The 11,037-nt window shown below is 40.9% G+C and overlaps 1 long non-coding RNA gene across 1 annotated transcript in view; it reads left to right on the plus strand.

Moving 5' to 3' along the window:
- LOC144819057 (uncharacterized) overlaps positions 1 to 10,834 on the plus strand; it is a 59,765-nt gene extending 48,931 nt beyond the window's left edge. The window contains exon 3 of the long non-coding RNA XR_013607209.1: positions 10,431 to 10,834. This is a non-coding gene — a long non-coding RNA (uncharacterized LOC144819057). The remainder of the gene's footprint in view (positions 1 to 10,430) is intronic.
- Positions 10,835 to 11,037: the final 203 nt, after the last annotated feature.

Below are 11,037 nucleotides of genomic sequence, written 5' to 3' on the forward strand. Positions count from 1 at the left end.
CTACATTTATGTTACTGATATGATGTTACTGTTATATGGCAAGTTGGAGCCTTAGAAATTGTCAACAGATAACATGAAGTGTATTTTTGTTTCTGCGCTCTCATAATATGACGTAACATAATACCTGATGCATATGTCTATCATCTAGACACCTGGGACTATAAAATGTTAGCTTCAAATAAGAGCAGAGAGCAGTGCGATAGTTGGTAGTGCTAGATGCTTTGCTGCGTAACACTTAGAACATTGCTGTAGTGTAATATAGTACTGTTAAGAGACAATGTTGTGGTAAAAGAAAAACTAAAAGATAATATTTGAAGATTAAATATATTACACTGTAGTGTGTTGACTGTCATCACATGGATCATGCGGTTTCACACGTTTCTGCTCCTCGCTGCACACCTGATATTGCCTCTGGCGGAGCTCTGGGATAACCAGATGGAAAAGGGCATCCCAGGGAAAGACAGCCCCTTCACCACCTAAACTAGGCATCAGAGAGCCCGCCACTTGCGCCTGGAGGCCATCAAAGTGTAGACTCTCTGCAAAATGTGCATGGCTCAATGTCAGTGACTATGCCCTCCAGATGCTCACTCAGGCATTCCCACTGCAGGACCTCAAGGATGCACATGACGTGCCATGGGACAATGGTAGTGAGGGCTTCCTGAAGGATAAAGACTACAGTGGAACTACCAAGACAGTCATCACCATGCTCACTAACCACAAGTGAATGCACTGTCTATGGATTTGTGGCAGAGCCACGGTGTCACTCAGATACTAGGGACGGTGGAAGGGCACAGCAGAGCTTCGGCTAGAATGCAGCTGAACCATGTGTCGCAAACAGTGCATAATGTGAGCTGGTGGTTGCTAAAGGGGCCAACCTGCACTCATTTTTGGGTACTTGCACTTATTTTTCCTTATAAGTTATTGAATGTGAGCACGAGAAAGAAAAAGAAAACCTAGAACGGGAGATAAAGATGAAAAAACTAGCAAAAAAAGAGAAAGCAGATGCTGACGAGTGAGATAGATGCAGCAGTATCTGGTAGTGGGTTAAAGAGGGTTGAGGAGAATGCAACACATTGGTATTCAGGACATGGATTTTTATTAGCACTACTGGAGCAGAGCTTTGGGCACCGGCACTAATTCTTTTACAAATGTAAGCACAGGTCTCAAAGTACCCAGAGCCTGTATCAGCCTTGCAGAGTCATGGAGCCACTTGAGACAATGGCAGTTTAGGACCTAAGATACACCAATGAATAAAGAGCACAACTATGTGAACATATAGGTCCAACAAAAGCAGACACACTAGGGTCGGACTCCCATTCAGTATCAGTGTGTCACTACGTTTTAACACCAGCCTTTCTAGTTGAGAGGAAGCTCTACAACCAAGAGGATTTCAGCACATTAGCACATTTGTAATTGCTCCATTACCAATGGTTTCCCTTGGTTCCCTTCATGGCTTCATGGTTGAATGTAGCAGCCATATTAGGTGGGGGGAAACCCTCAGCCAGCCAATATGAGTGAAATACAAGTTCTTTCAGAGAAGGCACACAATGTCTGTCCAATCAAACTGTGTTAATATGGCTACCATCTTGGACTCTCTCAGTAGTGCTTCTTAAAGCTCTTTCATTGGGTTGAACTCACAAGGCCGAAATGCAATGCAGTCTGTGACCATCTGAGTCTTGCCACTATGTCCTCCCAGCACACAAGTCACAGATTGATAAAGTAAAAATGCACTCTGGGGGATGGCTGGGACATGCGTGTAGAAGTTTCTGTATTTCTTCTCTGGTATTCCCAACCCTGTTTATCAATGGATATGCACCCAACACTTAATTATTCACTATATTCCATCATCACTCACACTAGGAGTGAAAGAAGCAAGCAGGTACCTGAGTTTCCCTTGCCCTCCATCCATGTGGTCAATGTGAGAGCATGATGCTCGATGGGGCTTGTAGGAAACATTCTCTGAAATACCTGTTTACAGCCTCATTTATAGGTACTAAATAAAAAAAGGATTATTGCATCACCAACTCCAGGCCTAGAGGGAAACAGGCCTGCTGGGTTTGCATTTCCCTTGCCCTCCATCCACATGGGTTGTGAAGCAGCATCCCACCGAATGGGTCTTGGAAAAGCAATCCTCTGATTTGCCTAATTTCATTTTGTAGCCTAATTTAGCGGTAAAATAGAATACATTGGTAAGTGTACATGGAGTGCATTGAACATGACCATTAAGGGCTTATCCAGGCAGGCAAAATAATACAGTAAGAGGTGTCTCATAGGCACATTGTACAGAAGAGGAACACTGCATTGAACATGACCATTGAGGGCTTATCCATGCAGGCAAAATAATAAAGTAAGCGCTGTCTCATATGCACATTGTACAGAAGGGGAACACAAGACACTCCTACTGTACTTGTATGTCACGCTAAATCTATTTTTAGGGCACACAAACACCATAGATCCTTCGGTGCTATATTTAGTGACCAACAGAAATGGAAAAGAGAGAAAAACAGCAATAACATCAGAACAAAATAGCTCATGAAAAGGTTATAGCATGATGGAAGATCCAGCTCTAAAAGGAGGTGAGATATTTCATGTGGAATCACATCAGGCGCAGCATTCCAGAGCTTGTCAGAACATATGGAAAATCTGTGGCCATCAATCCTCTGCTTGTCTTACTTAAGTACAATAAGCAGATTGGAAGAAGTAGAAAGAAGGGTTCTATGTAAAACGAAGGGTTCAATTGGGGCAGGACCTCTGCAAAATAACTCCTAAGAAATTTGGGAGATAAGTCAAAGAGTGCACTGTACATGATACAGAGGGATCTAAAACGAATTTGTTGCCTAGTAGTTTAGAAGTACAGCTGAGGCAGAAAAGAGCTCTAACAAGCAGAGCGAGAAATCCCCAGTAGTAAGCATTCTTGATTAACTTGTAGTTTCTGGAGCAGATATTGTAGAAGAACAAAATAGAGAATGTGAACATAGTCAAATGTGAGCCAATAATTGCCCATACTGTCATATGTTTGCCAATTGTGGATGGAAATGAGAGGATCTTGCATTCCAAGGAAACGGACAGAAATCCCAGGTGGGCTGGGCAGTAGGAATCCATCTTAGATCACTTCAGCCATTGACAAAACAATTCATTTTTTCTGCATTAAATGTATTATTGCCCATTGTTTGCCATATACATTCTATAATCAGCTAAAAGGACTGGTGAGAAGGATTGTAATCAAGTCTTAGAAATACCACAGTGCTACATATATGTATTCCTGGTGATTTTACATAGGGCTTTCGCAAGTGGGCTTACATAGATGTTGAAAAGCAGAGCACGGAGGTATTCCAAAGCTAGGTGCTAACCTCTGCCCATTGCAGAAAGCAAGCTTCATAGATCTGTGTGACTAGAAAGAAGATTGTAAAGCTATAGCACTACGGATAATACACTTGACACAGTGTAGAAGAATATAATGATCAGCTGTGTCAAAGGTAGATGACTTTTCCAGTAGAATGAAGGCATTTCTAAGGACCAAGTCTAGTTGCAGTCTAAGGGAATCAGTCCTAGAAAGAAGGGTCGATTCTATGCTGTATGCTGGGACTTAAGCACATCTGCAAAATGTCAAAATTATAAAATTGTTTTGTAGCTGAATACAGATTTACTTACCCATGTGGAGTCCCAGAATTTTGGCAGCATAATGAAGTAATGAGAGGATTGAAATTCTTTTTTTTTTCTTCTAAAGAAATATTTTTATTGTTTTACAGACGTGGCTTGGGAGGGGGGGGTGTTAATCTATCCTGTCACTTATGGTTACAATCTTCTCTATAAAGAATTTAACAGTTGATCACACAAGTTTTGAGAGGAAACAATATTTAGCTTCATAGCTCTGTGTGACTAGAAAGAAGATTGTAAAGCTATAGCACTAAGGCAAATACACTTGACACAGTGTAGAAGAATAGAATGATCAGCTGTGTCAAAGGTAGATGACTTTTCCAGTAGAATGGAGGCCTTTCTAAGGTCCAAGTCTAGTTGCAGTCTAAGGGAATCAGTCCTAGAAAGAAGGGTCGATTCTATGCTGTATGCTGGGACTTAAGCACATCTGCAAAATGTCAAAATTATAAAATTGTTTTGTAGCTGAATACAGGTTTACTTACCCATGTGGAGTCCCAGTATTTTGGCAGCATAATGAAGTAATGAGAGGATTGAAATTCTTTTTTTTCTTCTAAAACAATATTTTTATTGTTTTACTGACGTGGCTTGGTAGGGGGGGTGTTAATCTATCCTGTCACTTATGGTTACAATCTTCTCTATAAAGAATTTAAGAGTTGATCACACAAGTTTTGAGAGGAAACAATATTTTGTGACAACCTGGACGAGAGTTTATTCATTAAAATCTGAAAAATTTCCTTTTGAGGTTTCTAAGCAAAGGTAATTTTACCTGAGTACTAAACCTGTATGGCGCCGAAGATCAACTATTTATAGCTATTCATTTCAGTGTTCTACCCTGTTGTGCCATCTGCTCAGTAGTTTATCCTCTATTTTAATTCAAATTCATGGAGTTTTATTTTAGCCAATCTGAATTGAGAGCTTATAAGGGGACAGGTTTCCTGATTAGCGGTATGGGATTCTGCTGCCACACCGAGTACAGTATAAAAAATAGTACAGTGAGCTTCCACTGACTGAGGAGGCATATAAATGTAGTGATTCAAAGTAGTAGTTATATTCCCTGAATTAAATCACATTAATAGGCAAATTGTTAAATGTTCTTAAAATTGCCTATCTTTGGCAGTAGGAAGGAGAACTAGCCAATGGATAATGAAGTGATCTGTCCATAGTCACTGGACAATCTGAATATCAAGACAATCTAAGTTAGTGGTCCAAAGCTGACCTAAAATTTGAACTTTTATATGAGTCAGGGCTGTATATGTTGCACAAATTTAAAGAAGAAAACAGATAGTATAGTGCATTAGCATCAGCTCTTGTGTTCTCTACTCCATAGTTAAAATCACCCATAATGAGCAGTTGAGAGCATGCAATGCTAGGAGGGTGCTTGCCAGCTCAAAATAATCAAAGGTGAAGGAACAGTTATAGACAGGGGGCAGTAGATTAGTAAAATAGAAATAGTAAAAGCATTGTAACTCAGCATAAGAAGGAGGTGGTCAATATCTATTAACAGACCTATTGACTGGCTAGATGTCCTAATGTTGTGTCTGAATATGGATGTTATACTGCCACCAAATCTGCTGTTTTGCAAGAAAACATTTGATTCCTCCACAACTTCATTGATAGTGTCTGAAGGTGAGCTTTCTGTTAACCAAGTGTCAAAATAATCTTTTGGTTACGAGATCATTTTTTTCAAATACTTGTCAAGCCCATTGGTTTGAGGATGATAGCCTTGGAGAACTCATAGGTTTGCCCACACTCTTCCCACATGGACCTAATGTAGGCTGACATGAAGTTGGTGCCCCTGTCAAATACCACTTCCTTGGGAAAGTCCATTAAGATAAAAATCCCCTTCATGGCCCAACCCATGCAGATGCAGTTACAGTCCTCAGATGAGTGGGCTCTGGCTGTCTAGTGGCATGGTCCATCAAAACCAGATTAAACGTGTTGCCAAAAGTAGTACTGGGGTCCAAGGCTCCAATAATGTTGATGCTCATGCTTTCAAAGGGGTTGCCAACAAAAGGTAAGGGATTAAGGGGAACCTCGTGCTTTTTTCCTTTTTTCCTACTGGCCTGGCAGGTGGGACATGTCTTGCATTATGTATATAATGCTGTCTTCATCTGGGGCCCAAAAAATGGGAGACAAGCCCTGCAAAGGTCTTGTCCTGCCCCAGATATCTGCAGGGAGTATGTCATGAGCCAGTCCCAGTAGGAAGCCCCTGTAGCACTGGTGGACCTCCAACATATGTGTTGCCCCATGCACACATGCCTTAGGCTCCCTATACAGGAGGTAATTATTTCTATAGGTGAGGACATCTCCAGAGGTGTCACCAGTTGCTTGAGCCTCAACTTGCGCCTTCATATCCTCGAGGGTTCTGTGTGCCTTACAGAATTCTTCCCTGGTGGGCTCCCCATTAACTTGCCATCCATCAAGGTCAGGTAGCTCTCCGAGGACAATAATGCCCTCCCTGGAAGGGTTTGGGGCAGCCTCCTCTGGTGCTCCAAAGATTGAGTCTTTAGGTGTGCAGTTGTAATTGTGTATAACAATCCTTGTCAGTAGGCCTACCTGTATAATGGAGGTTGGAACTGCTATTAGATCTACTATTGCTCTAATACTTCACCACCCATCATGAAACAAACCCCAAAAGATCACTCAATCTGGCCTACCACTCCAGAGTTCACCACCAATTGATAATGTCCCATACCAAACGTTAAACATTGGCTATAATTAGCACATGCTGCTCCTGTTCTCCTGGTCATACTACCTTAGCATGGATGTAATCCACTCTTTGTATAAAAAAAACCATTTAGTAAAATGATTGTGGAACATACATTAAAGCCCTCTAACAGAAGTCATTTTACCCCAGCCGGACAACTCTGTAACTGGGTAGATGCTGGTACCTGAAGTAGCTTCTGTAAATGATGAAGGTAGCACTGAATGGATTTGAACATCCACGAATCAATATTCACAATTCCTTCTCTGGTTCCCTCTCTACTGTAATTTTTGTCTCAACACCTATATGTAAAAAAGGGGTTCCACAGTGCATCCAATACAACACACATACCCCAAGAAATGCCTTCATAGTAGGGCTGAACTGATAGATTGTTAATGTGTTTTGAAAATGTAATGCCTCTTTCAGGCTAACCATTAGAGTGCCCACTGCCAACTTCCTATTTCCTCCATTTGTGCCTCCCAAATCATCCATACATTCAAGGAACCTAAAAAAAAAAATCCAGAGATGATCCTCACTATATCTTCCATAGCTCATAAATGCCTGTGTTTTCTGTCTATGGCTCACTTTCTACATATTTCTGTCCCTGCTATTACCGAGAAATCAAATGCTACAAGTTTTATTGCCAGACAAGACTTAGCTTTCTTTCCTACTGACCCACATGATAACATCGATGTTGTCTTTTTTTGCTAATAGCTGTGGGCTGCTTCTAGTTTCCTTGAACCACTCTATAATATATCATTGCTACTGCACACTTACCCAGTATCTACTCGGAAAGCAAAAGGAGCCCCAAGAAATGTATTCAAAGGTGTCACCAATTTCAAAGATCCAGCGCATGTTGAATTCCTTGGGTTTAATTAAAGATGAAGACCGTTCCACTAAATTTGCAGCAAAAATCTATTTTTAGTTCAATTAGTATATTAGTGAGGCCTTGAGTGATCTCAAGATAGGAGGCCAGTTAGCTATTAACCACCACTTTAATTACAAACCAACTGTGGGACTTAAAGAAAATGGATCGTAACTATGGACCATTTAAAATTGACTGAGACTTACATCTCCACCTAAGCTTTTACAGCTTTTTTTCTATTCAGAAACAATGCCAGAATTACTCTTGGAAAATCGTACCAGGTGCAACTTTCCTGGGCTACTTCTAGAAATTTCATGGGACTACATGTAAATGTTTCCATTCCTTCTGTGCAGAGTTCTGTAGTGAACCACAGAAATGGGAGCCTCCTGTGCATTAAACTTTTGTTTATGGGGACAACATGCTGTTTCATCGGAGAAAGCCCTTCCTCTAAACCCCTCCAATTCTGTGGGCGATCTTTTCCAGTTCCCATTCCGTCCTGGATGAGGCATTACTCTAGAATTTTTCTGGAGTTAATCTGACCATTTCCAAGGTGAAAAGAGCTTGAATCGAAGTTGGTGTCAAAGTTTGCGAACGCAAACAAACATAAATGTTTAGGAGTGTTCACAAACTAGCAAGCCGACCCACACTTTGGAACACACATTTCCCACCTCCTAAGTGAAAAGGCTGCTTCAGATTTCTTCACAGTTTGGACCAAGGGATCTGCATTAATGAATGTATTTACACCTACCAGGAATCCCTGTGTGAATTTCTACCAAGCGCAAAGAAGTTAAATTCATTTATGATCAAATATACTGTTCAGGGGTGTGCTGCCTGATGCTCAGATTACTGTGAAGTGTACAGGGGATTCCATCATTGTCTGCGTCTTGAAGTCACCCAGTAAGTTAAAGTTTATGTAGGGTGTGTAAGACTCATGATATTATTTGCAAAGCAATTGCTTCTGTGAAATTCTTCTAGTATCCAGAGTTGGCTTTAGGCCAATTTGAAGGAGGCCGAAAAAATGCAGAGTGACAAGTGGTTGTTCAAAATACTCGGTGTCTGTATTGCTAAAGTGTACGGCCCTAAATATTTGTGGATGATGGCACGTCCCCCTCCTGACTTGTAATTGTGGTTTGTGTGTTGGCTGCTGTAACTTTCACGGATGAGGACATTAAGCTTTCTTTGAATGAGTGAACCATGTTTCTGTGATGATCAATAGTTCTAGGTTGTTTGTAATTGTCAACTATGAACTTCTGCAGTGGGCATTCAGCAGCAGGATTTGGAGGGTATGTGATGTTGGTTTGTGCTGTACTGTGCGATGGATGTGGTCATGGTGTTTGATGTGCAAGCTATTATATGTGTATTTGCATGCTTCAGATGATAGAGTGGGTATGTGGAGCTCAGCCACGTGTAAGAGGCGGGAATGTTGGCTGCTTATCTGAGGGGCAGAGATTGTGGCCCAAGGCCTTTTGTGACCCATACAGGTGATTGTCTTTGCTGTGGAAGCCTGTGCAATCAACTACTTTGGGATAGCTCACTTGATCTTTTTCTATGGCAGAGAAATGGTTTGGATGGGCCTGGTGAAGCTGGAGAAGTGATGCACTCAAGTGGGCAGATGCTGCACTTGATGTTGGGGTGCATTGTAACTTCAGAAACTTTGCTTAATTTATGTGAGCAGTTTCTGTGGGAACAAAAACTATTCTTGTGCACGAATTGGCTAGCAGGGGTTCGAGGAAGCAGAACCTAAATGTGTATGACTGTCGCACTTCGTTCTGGTGAAAACAGAACAGGACTGACCACGTGGAATCCTTTAGGGCAAGTGTAAAGCCACTTTTCGCCAGCCCCCCTGCTTCCATACCGCACCCAAACAAAATCATGCAGGATGAGATGCCTGCCCCCCATAAATGCACTCCTCTTTACCCAAGGCAGAAGTATTGAAATGAATTGTTGAGGTGCGCACATATGCTGGTGCTCTTCTGGGAATAGGTATGAACATGCAAATAATCTCACTTCTCTAGACACTTCTTAAGCAACTCTTAGTGCTATTTTTTTCTAGGGGCAAGGGAGCCTGCAGACCCTTTTTATTTCTACTTTTGTACTCTTTATTTGTTTATTTTGGAATGACATGGATGAATATTCAGTCACAGCTATACTGTGCTATCTTCGCGAGACTGCAAGGCAGAATATTATAGCTGCTAAGTAACCCAAAGCTATAAGTTATGCTTTAGATTAGTACTGTCAGTTTAGGCAACCGAAGTGGCACACGTGTGATTGTAGGTCGATTTTCTACATAGGAAAAAAACACAAGTTCATGACTGCAAAATGATGTTTTTGAAATGGAATATGAGGCAATAGTCCCCAATCTGTGGTAATCTATGCACATAACTCATTTTCACAAGTGTAGGATTCACTGGGCTTGTGATGCAAATCCATATGTATATTGGAGCTTTCTAATTTGAGGAAACGCAAGCCAAGAGTCACTCACCACTTTTGATGTTTCCTAAAGATTTGCAGAAGTATAACACAGGCCCCTGCGGTATAGGGAACCCGACCTTTCAGGTGGTCCGATTTAACCTAATGTCCATGGATATATAGATGTGGGAGTCTCATAGGGCCCTCACCACATTTTGCATAGTGGCCCCGCTATTGCGTAACTCTACTGATGGTTTCGTTTGATTTAATCCAGGAATACACATCATGCACCATGTCTTTCCATTTCTATAACATCCCTCAGATAAAAAATTGATCATTACAAATATTCAGGGCTTAAATGACAGTTAATATCCACTAAAACTCACATCACAAAGTAGAAGCAAAGATAAATATATTTTCTATTTTAGGCAGGCTAAATGGCATAGACACGGCACGATGCTTTGAATCATTTCCTTCAACATAGTATCCTTTTTAGACATCCCTCAAATTGTGTTTGTGTGCGTATTTTACGTGTTATCTGTATGTGAGCTCATACATTTGTGTGTTTGGTGTATTCATGAGTGTGTTTAGATCATTAACTACGCTCATAAGTCTTCCACATTTCGTTGTTCATAATTATTTTAATGTCTTTTTCTGTGAGAGGTCACAGTGACACGATTAGAAACTTGTCGACTTTTCCACTAACACACATTCTCAGCTAATCTTGATACATGATTAAAGACATTTTAACTACCCTTTCTTGTTTTAATTCATATTCGTTTGTGTCTATTTCAGGCTGGGTGTATCCACTGCATTGTGTTGATGACATCACACATTTTGTGAGCGCTTTTCCTTCATCATCAAACATCGTGAAAGCAGCCCATTGCCTCATCTAACGAAATTCTTCAGTTTGTCCATATTCATTATATCAAACCCCATAACTTTACTATGGATAGGGATGTGCATAAGCAGAGCGCACCCAAATACCTTGAAAACTTGTTTTTGTTGTTAAATTATATTTATTGCATCTTCTTTACCTGAACAGTGCGGATTACACTTATTTAGATTTAAAGCGTACACCTCTTTCTTTGAAATTTATGGTCCATTCTTTGTGTGGCGGTGACATTTTGAGGGGAGTATGTAATTTTGTAAAAATCATAAATGCAGAACCCCATGTGTGAATCAGATTCATGTGTTAATCGGAGAACTAGTCACCTAGAGCAATATTTTTAATGGGCTTGCAGCCTGATTCATCAAGCCGAATTGCGCTCGCAAAGGGCCAGATTCTGAGAATCTGGCCCATTGCGAGCGCAATTTTTGCATTTGGGATTCATCATCCCAAATACAAAAATCGGTAATTGCTAATTCGCTAAATTGCGAGGAATTACATTTAAAGAATCTC

This window comes from Lissotriton helveticus, chromosome 2_1 (genome assembly GCF_964261635.1).
Source record: "Lissotriton helveticus chromosome 2_1, aLisHel1.1, whole genome shotgun sequence".
Taxonomy (NCBI): Eukaryota; Metazoa; Chordata; class Amphibia; order Caudata; family Salamandridae; genus Lissotriton; species Lissotriton helveticus.